This window comes from Pseudophryne corroboree, chromosome 2 (assembly GCF_028390025.1).
Source record: "Pseudophryne corroboree isolate aPseCor3 chromosome 2, aPseCor3.hap2, whole genome shotgun sequence".
Lineage (NCBI taxonomy): Eukaryota > Metazoa > Chordata > Amphibia > Anura > Myobatrachidae > Pseudophryne > Pseudophryne corroboree.
Genome location: NC_086445.1, coordinates 992,484,408 through 992,498,049, shown reverse-complemented (window position 1 = coordinate 992,498,049; position 13,642 = coordinate 992,484,408).

Below are 13,642 nucleotides of genomic sequence, written 5' to 3'. Positions count from 1 at the left end.
CAAGTATGACTCAGATATGTGAATCATTTGTGGTTTTCTGGGATGACATCACTTGTCTTTAACAATTGTTTACTGGCTGGTGTCATGTTATGCTGCGCTATTGTTTTTTCTTCTTTTGTTCATTCATGTATAATACAATATTAATTGTTCCAGTTTGAGCAAAAGATTCACAAGAGATATGAAGAACACACGGTTAAGCGTCACATTAAAAGTTGAAACCCATACATTTTTTTGCACTAGAAAACTAACCCATTCCAGGCTGAATTAAAATGATTCAGAGGTGGAAAATAATGGTACCGTCGCTGGATCTTTGTCTGCCGCGGCTGTGTGAAATCATGCGAAAGCCGCAGGAGATGTCTTAAGTGATGATCGGACATATGAGTGAACATCGGAGTGAGTAACCCTCAGGAAAAGAATGGCAAAATCACGCTGCAGAGGCCAGTGAAGCTGCATCCAAGAATGTAGCCATACACATGCTTAGAAACCAGGGGCCAACCCCCCCCCCTCCCCCCCCCCCCCCCCCAGCCCGTTTTGCGGAATGTTCTCTGCCACCACTCACAAACATCAGCAGCGTATCAATCAGACTGCTGCTTTTGGGACATTACATCCCATGATGCAGGACCAGATGCTCACATCCGCAGTGTGGCACCTATGCATTTGCAGATCCGAACATTGGAGATTTACGTCCCTGTGGCAATATATTCAAACTACCATGCAGAGACATGTGTGGACCCCAGTGTATTGGTTTTGGTTCTAATTCATCACCGTGTTTTGGTTTTGGTTGTAGCAAAACCACCCTCAAGTGTTTTGGTTCATATTCGGTCATTAGTTTGGTTAAAAACTGATTTAAAAAAACAATAATCATTTATCAAAATTGATAATAATCGGAGGGGGCACCGCACATAGCACTGCAGGGTAGAGGGCACTGTTAGCGGCACTTGTCAATTATCTGTTTTAATTACTATCACTTGCAGCTTCCTACCTTTTTGAAGCCCATCATCGCCTGACCACCCCTGTCTACTACCCCCACCGCTTCTGTCGCTAATACCCAGGGCTGCCATCAAGGGGGTGCCCTGTGTACACTTGTCCCGGGCCCGGCCACTCTGACAGAGAGTGGAGGGCCCGGGCTGCTCAAACAGCCTGACATAGCTATGCCCGGCGGCAGCCGCTGCTGGTGGGACTGACCACGGATGCTAACATCCTAAACAGCCCTTCTAATCCCGGCGGTCGCCGCCGGTGAGGCTGCCTGAGGCCGCCCCCACTCCCCTTCCCCTGAGGCTGTCATCGGCGGGCTTACCTTGTACTTTGTGAAAAAATGACCAGCATTGCGGCTGAGCAGATCCATGCAGTGTGTGGCTGCAAGAGATTGGATGTGTGGCTGCACACTACACAGATCTGCTCAATCACAATGCCGATCATTCTCCCACAAAGCACTGGTAGCCAAGGGCGTAGCTACCATAGATGCAGGCAGTGCAGCTGCTATGGGGCCCAGAGCTGAGAGGGGCCACCTTCCCTGTCACAGTTACATGTGTTATATACATTTTTCGCCATTGGGTGGTACTTAGGGCATACTTGCCTACCTGACCCTCTCCATGAGGGAGAAAATGCTCTGTTCCTGGATTTTCCTGGTAATGTATGATTGCCATCACCTGTGGTGAGCTAGTTAATTGATAAGAAAGGTGTTTTACCACAGGTGATGGCAATCATATATTACCAGGAAAGTCCAGGAACAGAGCATTTTCTCCCTCATGGAGAGGGTCAGGTAAGCAAGTATGACTTAGGGGTCCTTTCAAACTTTTGCCTTGGGGCCTGCAGTATATCTAGGTATGCCCCTGGACCTGCTCATTGTAGTGTGGTATAAAATGAACTGAAGGGTATTTTAATGTTATATAATATGAACTGGGGCACTGTAATGAAGCACAATATGAACGGGGTGCACTATATATCATAATGTGAATTGGGGGTACTGTGCGGCATAATGTGTACTGGCAGCTCTGAAATGTGACATAGGGTGAACTTAAGCACTTCTGTGATTCATAAAAGAAACTAGGGCACTGCTATGGGGCATAACATTGAATAAGGCTTTACTATGGTTCAGAAAATGAACTAGGGCACTATTATAGGGCATAAAATTAACAACTACTGCAGTGCAGAGAAGTGTTTCTCTAGAAGCATTGGGACAGGGGCCCCTTTAAAATGTTGCTATGGGGCCCACAAAGTTCTGGCTACTCCCCCTGCTGGTAGCCTCATATAGTGCAGAGTTTTTATGCAGGATCAAATACTGTAACTCAGTGAGTAGGGTGTTTGATTTCAATACAACAGGTTATAGGATTGAATTCTGGGTATGGCAGTATATTGAAATGTGTTATTTAATAAAGGTTATTGTAACTGAATAACAACAAGCTCTCAAGTGCATGAATGTGGTATAAAGAGGATTTGTGTCCAAATCCATTTTACATACATAAAATGTGGGCATCGTAGCATGAGTTTCTCTGGGGTCAATCTTGTCATGCCCCTTCCCCACGAGGCATGCACCTTACTGTATGTCCCTATTGGAAAAATGTGTGTGTGGGGTGAGGGGGTGGAATTCTCTCTCTGGCACAGGGCACCAAAAAGTCTAGTTACGGCTCTGGGTAGATGCAAGTGGACACATCTGTACTGTCCTTTTTAGTTTACAGTTATGTTTATTGCCCTATAAATGAAATAAGGTTCTCCAGCTCTTTGTTTTAATGAGTCTCCTATTCCTGGAATAATTTCCATTCTTTCTGCACTGTTCCCTGTCCTGGCTGCAGGCACTTTTATTTCATATTTGCTATGTGGTTCCCAGGTTGTTGTTTGGTGAGTTCCTCTGCCAGCTGCTAGCTCAGGTTTATGTACTACTAGTGTTTTGGACTCGTCATTCGCTGGGTAGAAATATGATTGCGTGTCCAACGGATTGCGGTCACACTCATTATACGCCGTCATGGACACAATATACATTACATGAGTTTTAATGGGTGATCACTTTTGCGCCAGTTACTCCTGGAATGTTCACCATCTTATCACTATCTCTGTAAATTACTGCTAAAGAAGGGAGTAACCAAAGACTGTTGCTAAGTAACAGCTACACTACAGTGATTGACAGTTTGTCTGTATTCTGACTCCGCCCACCACTGTCAGTGATGTCATTCCCTGAGAGTTCCAACATCTGCTGAGCATGTCTGACCCGGGACTTGCCATTCATCTCTATTATATCTAGTATTATAAAATCAGAGCCTGATTGATCATCACATTTGCAGCTACGGACCGCAGCGACTGGAAAGGGAGGCAAGCGTAACAGGATGGGAGGGGGCAGAGCGGCTGAGGTGACACGGAACATCTGTCAGAGGCGGCAATCGGCACTGGATAGTGGCTACTAGTTAGGTATGAAATGGGCTATGCTGAAGGATTTATTTCAGATGAGATATGTATTATTTATGTAGTGTTTGATAGTTATGTTGTAACTATAGTGTATTGTGTATGTGTAAGCTTAGTATGTGACCCCGGCCCCTCCTAACCTCTGGAATCATCTCCATCGCTCCATTATCCTGTCATCCAGCCTCCCAGCCTTAACATATGCCCCTAATACTCACTTCTAGCTCACCTCCTCCTACCTCTGCCAGCCCTGGCCCCATTGTGCCCACCCATATCACATGTCCCATGTGTCCTCATACAGCTATTCAATTTGTACCATTTAGTACAATTCCCATACTACGCACTTTTACCTCCATTTTATACTTTTCCCTTCAAATTTGTGTCTTTGTTTGTAAAACTGTGTATTAGTAATATAGGGGGACATTTACTAAGCAGTGATAAGAGCGGAGAAGTGAGCCAGTGGAGAAGTTGCCCATGGCAACCAATCAGCACTGAAATAACATCTAAAATTTGCATACTATAAAATTATACAGAGCTGCTGATTGGTTGATGGGGCTACTTCTCCACTAGCGCACTTCTCCGTTCTTATCACTGCTTAGTAAATGTCCCCCTTAGTTATATAGGATTATATGGTCATATATCACATGGCATGGGATGTTAACTGGCCCCTGACCCCACTGTGATGTCATGAGGCCCATTGTGATGTCAGCTGGCCCATGGCCCTGTGGCTGTCTAATCTCGCCTCCAGGCAGTTACTGCAATATCTGCAGTGCTACTAGTTACATAGGATTGGGTATTATGTAGCAGAGGAATTGGGATTAAGGGGAACATTTACTAAGCAGTGATAAGAGCGGAGAAGTGAGCCAGTAGAGATATTTCCCCATCAACCAATCAGCAGCTCTGTATCATTTTATAGTATGTAAATGATAGATGTTACTTCAGTGCTGATTGGTTGCCATGGGCACTTCTCCACTGGCTCACTTCTCCGCTCTTATCACTGCTTAGTAAATGTATCCTGAGTCACAGAGTAAGTATACTGATGCTTGGCGTGGGTCACTGGTATCGGGCCTGTCTTCTGCCTGCGTAACCTAGATTATGCACCTTGCTCCCTTTCTAGCGACACACAATGGAGCAGATGTACCAAGCCTGGAGAAGGCACAAAGAAGTGATAAAGCGGTGATAAGTGCAAGGCAACAACGCACCAGCCAATCAGCTCCAATATGTAAATTCACAGTTATGAGCTTATTGGCTGGTGCGCCACCACATTGCACTGATCACTGCCCATCACCTCTTTATGCCTTTCCCAGGCTCAATACATCTGCCCCAATATGTAGCAGCTGTTCATCTCCACACTATGTGCAGGCTACTATACTTTCCCTCTTATCTTGGCTAGTAACAATAAGTTTCCTATACTTAATGTATATCAGTGGTGTCACAAGGTGGGTGCGGGGGGTGCGGCCCACACCCGGGTGTCATCTGCCGAGGGGTGACACCAAAGTGCCAGTTCTGGCTCAGTGACAGGAGCCGGGTGCTGCACTGTTACATTACGTGCAGCAACCCGGCTCCTGTCACCATGCAGGAGCCGACACTGCAGACACCAAGACCATGACAGGAGTCTCTGAGTTCAGTCTATCTATGCCCATATATTAGTAGGAAGCTGGTGCCCATATATGGTCATCTATGCTCCCAACATGCCCATCAGTGCTCCCAACATCACTTCAGACCTTCACACATGCCAATCAGAGCTCCCAACATCCCAGTTACATGCCCATCAGACTTTCAGACATGCCAGTGCTCTCAACATGCCCAGACATGCCCACCAGTGCGCCCAACATACCCCTCAGATCTTCACACATGCCCATACATACTTGCCGACTTTTTGGCTGCTCTCTCCGGGAGAGAGCAGCCAGGTCGGCTCAGCAGGGGGGGGCTCCGACGAGCAGTGCAGAGGGGGGCGGTCCGGAGGCGTGGTGGGGGCGTGGTGGAGGCGGAACGGGGGCGTGATGGCGGGAAGCGTCATGTAAGCCACGCCCCCCGCTGTGTAATGCTGCTATTACAGGTATTGTCCAGCAGGGGGTGTGGCTATGATGACGCGATTCAACAAGAATCGCGTCATCGCCTGCCCGGACCACCCACTTTACTCTCTAAGTGGGCGGCTGGGCAGGAGGGGACCCCCGAAATCGGAAGACTTGCCTGCTCTTCCGGGGGGCCGGGATGGTCTCTCGATTTTCGGGAGCCTCCCGGCCATTCCGGGAGAGTAGGCAAGTATGATGCCCATCAGAGCTCCCAACATGCCCAGACATGCCCTGGGACTTGGCATTCATCTTATGCCCATATATGGTCATCTATCACGTGGACCAGAGGTTATAAATAACACCCTCCAGGCAGTTTACTGCTATTTGACTTACGTCCTAGAGGATGCTGGGGTCCACATTAGTACCATGGGGTATAGACGGGTCCACTATGAGCCACTGGCACTTTAAGAGTTTGAGAGTGTGGGCTGGCTCCTCCCTCTATGTCCCTCCTACCAGACTCAGTTTAGAAAATGTGCCCGGAGGAGCCGGTCACAGCTAGGGGAGCTCCTAGAGCTTCTTTAGTTTTATTATTTTTCTAAGAGTAAGTTAGGCACAGGGAGACTGCTGGCAACAGCCTCCCTGCTTCAAGGGACTTAAGGGGGGGGGGGGGGAGTAGTGTCCGCCCTGAGGGGCTTTGAGACACTGTCTCCGCTAACAGGACATTAGCTTCTGAGGGTGATGATTGTTAGCCGCCCCAGGAGACCGCTCACTCCCGCAGCATGCCACCCCCTTACAGAGCCAGAAGACTCTGGTGGCGAGTGAGTCACCGGCCCCCTCAGCAAGCGGGGAGCAGGTGTGAAGATGGCAGCAACAGGGTGGGAGCGCAGTATTAACTGCGCTCCGAAGGCTCAGCCGTACATAGTGCGGCGCTGTGAGGGGCGCCCTGAGCCAGCGCCTATACCCTACACTGGTCAGAAAGCCTGTCAGGGACCTCGGTAATGCTGCCAGCAGAAATCCTCAGGCCAGTATAAAGAATGAAAGAGCAGGAAGCAGCGCCATGTTCAGAGGCGGAGCTTCTCCTCAGAGCGGACACAGCAGCGTTCAGCGCCATTTTCCTGCCTGCAGATCCTAACAGAGACACTGACAGGGAGAGCTGTCCCTCCAAGCAACTCCAGCTATCCTGTGCGGTACCTGGGGGTTGTAGAAGGGGGGTGGGAGGCTGTGTAAATTCTGTGTAGTCTATTAAGGTATACAGTAAGCGCTAGGTAGTTGTATTATATCTACCTCAGTAAGCGCTGTGTGTAGGTTGGCTCCAATCTCTGTGTCTCTCTGTGGCATATTTGGGGGGAAACGGTGTCTGACATTTCCCTGTGTGTGTGTGTGTGTGTGTGTGTGTGTGTGTGTGTGTGTGGGTGTTTGTTGTCTCACATAGCAATGTCTAGGGACTCTGTGTCATATGCTGCAGAGGATGTTTCCTCTCAGGAGGGATCCATTCCATGTACACAGCAGGATTGTAATGTTTTGTCTCAGATCCCAATTAATGAGCCTGAGTGGTTGTCCTCTATTAAGGGCATGATCTCTCAGATCTCTACCAGTGTAGCTCATACTGAAACTGAAACTCAGGTGCTAAAGAACTCGATGGCAGTTTGGTCAGGTTCTGTTCCTATTCCTGCAAAATCCCCTACCATGTTCCCACAGAAAAGTGCACTTGCCAGATTATGCAAGATGACACAGATACCGACTCTGATACAGCAGACGTTGATGGGGACGTGCTGAGGGGGGCGGCATCCTTGCAAAGGGGGTGCAGCTCATGATTGTAGCCATTAGAGATGTGTTAAACATTAATGACATGCCACCTGAGCAGGTTGAGGAGGCTTACTTCACTGACAATAAGAAAGTCTCTCTAACATTCCCTGCGTCAAAAGAATTAAACACTATATTTGAAAAGTCCGGGGAAAACCCGGAGAAAAAATTCAAGATCCCAAAAAGGGTTCTGGTTGCTTTTCCCTTCTCTGAGGAGGATAGGAAAAAATGGGAAAACCCACCCATAGTTGACGCATCTGTCTCCAGACTGTCTAAAAAGGTGGTTTTACCTGTTCCTGGATCTACCGCGTTAAAAGAACCGGCTGATCGTAAGATTGACACTACGCTCAAATCCATATACACTGCTTCAGGAGTGGCGTTAAGGCCCACTATTGCCTGTGCATGGATTTCTAAAGTGGTCAAGTGGTCAGGCACATTCACGGCCGAAACTAGGGGGGGCTAGGGGGTCATGTGCCCCAGGCGCTGGGCTGTAGGGGGGGGCTAATGAGCACAGTTCTGGTGCAGCGATTGCTTCCACTGGCTCCCCGACAGCAAGTGACCTGCTGTCGGGTGCCAGCAGCACTAGAGGCTCCCAGCGCTTCCTGGATGCGGACCACGAACACATCGCGCGTGTGACGTCGCGCGTGCACAGGACGTCACACGCGCGCACACGGCTACAGAGAGGATGGAGGTGGAGGCGGGAGTGGAGGCGGGAGTCTCTGGCGGCTGCACACTGTCAAACCGCACCAGAAAAGAAGGTGCGTACTGGCAGTGCACAGTGGCAGCACTGGGGCTAACAGGCCAAGCCCCTGGCAACAATACATAACAGAGCACTGATGGAGGAGGAGGGGGGAGCCTATTAAATATATAGTATATACACTGTGAGTGACTGACTCCTCAATGTAAATTTTGGGAAACCAGTATCCCAAATTTTATATATATATATATTTCCGAGAAACCGAACCCACCCGAGCTTTACCTTTTTTACACGGGTCCGAGCAGACTCGGATCCTCCCGCCTTGCTCGGCTAACCCGAGCGCGCCCGAACGTCATCATCCCGCTGTCGGATTCTCGCGAGATTCGGATTCTATATAAGCAGCCGCGCGTCGCCGCCATTTTCACACGTGCATTGAGATTGATAGGGAGAGGACGTGGCTGGCGTCCTCTCCGTTTATATACGAGACAGTTAATCTGATTGCTTAATTTGCTTGTTTATTTTACTATTGTGGGGAGGATTGGGGAGCAGCTGTTAGGAGGAGTACAGTGCAGAGTTTTGCTGATAGTGACCACCAGTTTTTTATCCGTTCTCTTCTCTGCCTGAAAAAAACGCTCCATACCATATCTGTGCTCAGTGTAGTGTGCTGCATGATATATCTGTGCTGAGTGCTCACACTGCTTAATTGTGGGGACTGGGGAGCAGCTATAGCAGGAGTACAGTGCAGAGTTTTGCTGACAGTGACCACCAGTATACGTTTGTCTGCCTGAAAAACACTCCTGTGGCTTTTTTTTTTATACTAGTAGTTTAGCAGTTTGCTGACAGTGTCCACCAGGTCCATTATACTGTATATAGCAGTACGGTAGGCCACTGCTGTACCTACCTCTGTGTCGTCACTCGTCATCCATAAAGTATACTATCCATCCATCTACATTGTATACCTGTGGTGGCTTTTTTTTTATACTAGTAGTTTAGCAGTCTGCTGACAGTGTCCACCAGGTCCATTATACTGTATATAGCAGTACGGTAGGCCACTGCTGTACCTACCTCTGTGTCGTCACTCGTCATCCATAAAGTATACTATCCATCCATCTACATTGTATACCTGTGGTGGCTTTTTTTTTTATACTAGTAGTTTAGCAGTCTGCTGACAGTGTCCACCAGGTCCATTATACTGTATATAGCAGTACGGTAGGCCACTGCTGTACCTACCTCTGTGTCATCACTCGTCATCCATTAAGTATACTATCCATCCATCTACATTGTATACCTGTGGTGGCTTTTTTTTTATACTAGTAGTTTAGCAGTCTGCTGACAGTGTCCACCAGGTTCATTATACTGTGTATAGCAGTACGGTAGGCCACTGCTGTACCTACCTCTGTGTCGTCACTCGTCATCCATAAAGTATACTATCCATCCATCTACATTGTATACCTGTGGTGGCTTTTTTTTTATACTAGTAGTTTAGCAGTCTGCTGACAGTGTCCACCAGGTCCATTATACTGTATATAGCAGTACGGTAGGCCACTGCTGTACCTACCTCTGTGTCGTCACTCGTCATCCATAAAGTATACTATCCATCCATCTACATTGTATACCTGTGGTGGCTTTTTTTATTATACTAGTAGTTTAGCAGTCTGCTGACAGTGTCCACCAGGTCCATTATACTGTATATAGCAGTACGGTAGGCCACTGCTGTACCTACCTCTGTGTCGTCACTCGTCATCCATAAAGTATACTATCCATCCATCTACATTGTATACCTGTGGTGGCTTTTTTTTATACTAGTAGTTTAGCAGTCTGCTGACAGTGTCCACCAGGTCCATTATACTGTATATAGCAGTACGGTAGGCCACTGCTGTACCTACCTCTGTGTCGTCACTCGTCATCCATAAAGTATACTATCCATCCATCTACATTGTATACCTGTGGTGGCTTTTTTTTATACTAGTAGTTTAGCAGTCTGCTGACAGTGTCCACCAGGTCCATTATACTGTATATAGCAGTACGGTAGGCCACTGCTGTACCTACCTCTGTGTCGTCACTCGTCATCCATAAAGTATACTATCCATCCATCTACACTGTATACCTGTGGTGGCTTTTTTTTTATACTAGTAGTTTAGCAGTCTGCTGACAGTGTCCACCAGGTCCATTATACTGTATATAGCAGTACGGTAGGCCACTGCTGTACCTACCTCTGTGTCGTCACTCATCATCCATAAAGTATACTATCCATCCATCTACATTGTATACCTGTGGTGGCTTTTAGTTGTGCGCATTAAAATATGGAGAACAAAAATGTGGAGGTTAAAAAAATAGGGAAAGATCAAGATCCACTTCCACCTCGTGCTGAAGCTGCTGCCACTAGTCATGGCCGAGACAATGAAATGCCATCAACGTCGTCTGCCAAGGCCGATGCCCAATGTCATAGTACAGAGCATGTAAAATCCAAAACACAAAAGATCAGTAAAATTACCCAAAAATCAAAATTAAAAGCGTCTGAGGAGAAGCGTAAACTTGCCAATATGCCATTTACGACACGGAGTTGCAAGGAACGGCTGAGGCCCTGGCCTATGTTCATGGCTAGTGGTTCAGCTTCACATGAGGATGGAAGCACTCATCCTCTCGCTAGAAAAAAAAAAAGACTTAAGCTGGCAAAAGCACAGCAAAGAACTGTGCGTTCTTCGAAATCACAAATCCCCAAGGAGAGTCCAATTGTGTCGGTTGCGATGCCTGACCTTCCCAACACTGGACGGGAAGAGCTTGCGCCTTCCACCATTTGCACGCCCCCTGCAAGTGCTGGAAGGAGCACCCGTAGTCCAGTTCCTGATAGTCAAATTGAAGATGTCAGTGTTGAAGTACACCAGGATGAGGATATGGGTGTTGCTGGCGCTGGGGAGGAAATTGACAAGGAGGATTCTGATGGTGAGGTGGTTTGTTTAAGTCAGGCACCCGGGGAGACACCTGTTGTCCGTGGGAGGAATATGGCCATTGACATGCCTGGTCAAAATACAAAAAAAATCAGCTCTTCGGTGTGGAATTATTTCAACACAAATGCGGACAACAGGTGTCAAGCCATGTGTTGCCTTTGTCAAGCTTTAAAAAGTAGGGGTAAGGACGTTAACCACCTCGGAACATCCTCCCTTATACGTCACCTGCAGCGCATTCATCATAAGTCAGTGACAAGTTCAAAAACTTTGGGCAACAGCGGAAGCAGTCCACTGACCAGTAAATCCCTTCCTCTTGTAACCAAGCTCCTGCAAACCACACCACCAACTCCCTCAGTGTCAATTTCCTCCTTACCCAGGAAAGCCAATAGTCCTGCAGGCCATGTCACTGGCAAGTCTGACGAGTCCTCTCCTGCCTGGGATTCCTCCGATGCATCCTTGAGTGTAACGCCTACTGCTGCTGGCGCTGCTGTTGTTGATGCTGGGAGTCGATCGTCATCCCAGAGGGGAAGTCGGAAGACCACTTGTACTACTTCCAGTAAGCAATTGACTGTACAACAGTCCTTTGCGAGGAAGATGAAATATCACAGCAGTCATCCTGCTGCAAAGCAGATAACTCAGGCCTTGACAGCCTGGGCGGTGAGAAACGTGGTTCCGGTATCCATCGTTAATTCAGAGGCAACTATAGACTTGATTGAGGTACTGTGTCCCCGGTACCAAATACCATCTAGGTTCCATTTCTCTAGGCAGGCGATACTGAAAATGTACACAGACCTCAGAAAAAGACTCACCAGTGTCCTAAAAAATGCAGTTGTACCCAATGTCCACTTAACCACGGACATGTGGACAAGTGGAGCAGGGCAGACTCAGGACTATATGACTGTGACAGCCCACTGGGTAGATGTATTGCCTCCCGCTGCAAGAACAGCAGCGGCGGCACCAGTAGCAGCATCTCGCAAACGCCAACTCGTTCCTAGGCAGGCTACGCTTTGTATCACCGCTTTCCAGAATACGCACACAGCTGAAAACCTCATACGGCAACTGAGGAAGATCATTGCAGAATGGCTTACCCCAATTGGACTCTCCTGGGGATTTGTGACATCGGACAACGCCAGCAATATTGTGCATGCATTACATCTGGGCAAATTCCAGCACGTCCCATGTTTTGCACATACCTTGAATTTGGTGGTGCAGAATTATTTAAAAAACGACAGGGGCGTGCAAGAGATGCTGTCGGTGGCCCGAAGAATTGCGGGCCACTTTCAGCGTTCAGGCACCGCGTACAGAAGACTGGAGCACCACCAAAAATACCTGAACCTGCCCTGCCATCATCTGAAGCAAGAGGTGGTAACGAGGTGGAATTCAACCCTCTATATGCTTCAGAGGATAGAGGAGCAGCAAAAGGCCATTCAAGCCTATACATCTGGCCACGATATAGGCAAAGGAGGTGGAATGCACCTGTCTCAAGCGCAGTGGAGAATGATTTCAACGTTGTGCAAGGTTCTGCAACCCTTTGAACTTGCCACACGTGAAGTCAGTTCAGACACTGCCAGCCTGAGTCAGGTCATTCCCCTCATCAGGCTTTTGCAGAAGAAGCTGGAGACATTGAAGGAGGAGCTAAAACAGAGCGATTCCGCTAGGCATGTGGGACTTGTGGATGGAGCCCTTCATTCGCTTAACCAGGATTCACGGGTGGTCAATCTGTTGAAATCAGAGCACTACATTTTGGCCACCGTGCTCGATCCTAGATTTAAAACCTACGTTGTATCTCTCTTTCCGGCAGACACAAGTCTGCAGGGGTTCAAAGACCTGCTGGTGAGAAAATTGTCAAGTCAAGTAGAACATGACCCGTCAACATCTCCTCCTTCACATTCTCCCGCAACTGGGGCTGCGAGGAAAAGGCTAAGAATTCCGAGCCCACCCGCTGGCGGTGATGCAGGGCAGTCTGGAGCGAGTGCTGACATCTGGTCCGGACTGAAGGACCTGCCAACGATTACTGACATGTCGTCTTCTGTCACTGCATATGATTCTCTCACCATTGAAAGAATGGTGGAGGATTATATGAGTGACCGCATCCAAGTAGGCACGTCAGACAGTCCGTACGTATACTGGCAGGAAAAAGAGGTAATTTGGAGGCCCTTGCAGAAACTGGCTTTATTCTACCTAAGTTGCCCTCCCTCCAGTGTGTACTCGGAAAGAGTGTTTAGTGCAGCCGCTCACCTTGTCAGCAATGGGCGTACGAGGTTACTTCCAAAAAATGTGGAGAAGATGATGTTCATTAAAATGAATTATAATCAATTCCTCCGTGGAGACATTCACCAGCAGCAATTGCCTCCAGAAAGTACACGGGGACCTGAGATGGTGGATTCCAGTGGGGACGAATTAATAATCTGTGAGGAGGGGGATGTACACAGTGAAAGGGGTGATGAATCTGACGATGATGATGAGGTGGACATCTTGCCTCTGTAGAGCCAGTTTGTGCAAGGAGAGATTGATTGCTTCTTTTTTGGTGGGGGCCCAAACCAACCAGTCATTTCAGTCACAGTCGTGTGGCAAACCCTGTCGCTGAAATGATGGGTTCGTTAAAGTGTGCATGTCCTGTTTATACAACATAAGGGTGGGTGCACCTCTTTTTTCTTTCATTTTTCTTTGCATCATGTGCTGTTTGGGGAGTATTTTTTTGAAGGGCCATCCTGTCTGACACTGCAGTGCCACTCCTAGATGGGCCAGGTGTTTGTGTCGGCCACTTGGGTCGCTGAGCTTAGTCA